Source organism: Macrobrachium rosenbergii, chromosome 21 (genome assembly GCF_040412425.1).
Source record: "Macrobrachium rosenbergii isolate ZJJX-2024 chromosome 21, ASM4041242v1, whole genome shotgun sequence".
Taxonomy (NCBI): domain Eukaryota; kingdom Metazoa; phylum Arthropoda; class Malacostraca; order Decapoda; family Palaemonidae; genus Macrobrachium; species Macrobrachium rosenbergii.
In genome coordinates this window covers 18,315,644-18,316,399 of record NC_089761.1, presented here as the reverse complement: position 1 = coordinate 18,316,399, position 756 = coordinate 18,315,644, and positions in this window count along the sequence as shown.

Here is a 756-nt window from a genome sequence, read left to right as displayed (position 1 = left end):
CAAAGCTACGTCTAGACAACTGCAGTTCTATCAATGTTAATGAACGATCAAACTCACTTTTAGGGCAGATTTTTGGCGTAATCTAGATCAAATTAACGCACGTACTCACGAATATACATAACACTTCGGAAGATCACCTGACTGTCAATATTGCTGAGGAATCAAACTATTTGTTGAACACAAAGATTTTACCTCAGTCTCTCGACCTACTTCCATCTGACTCCATAAATTCTTTCATCACATCTTAAAGCATTGAAGCTATGAATGCATATATGTGTCCTTTAAAACTTGTGGCCATATTTTCTGAAATATATATATATATATATATATATATATATATATATATGTGTGTGTGTGTGTGTGTGTGTGTGTGTGTGTGTGTGTCATACATACGTACATACATACATATATAATGTAAAGTATGTTTATTGTCCTTACTCTACACACACACACACACACACACACACACACACACACACACCGTGGTTGTGAGCGTACCCGATTAGCCGAGTCGCCCTGAGTTAGTGCCAAATTTTTTTGTTTACCAAAGGGGAGCATTAAGAAATGTACATGTCTCGGTAAATGCCGTACAATTGAAACGCTTCGGAATTACTAGCCGCTGAGTCTTTTAAGTGATTTTCAAAGCTACATGTGGCTGCAAGAACATTTTTGCTTTAAATAAATTTTCAACTTTTAAGAAAATTGGCTCAAACACAAAGTACTGTTTTGGAAAGATCAGTATTACGATAACTCATA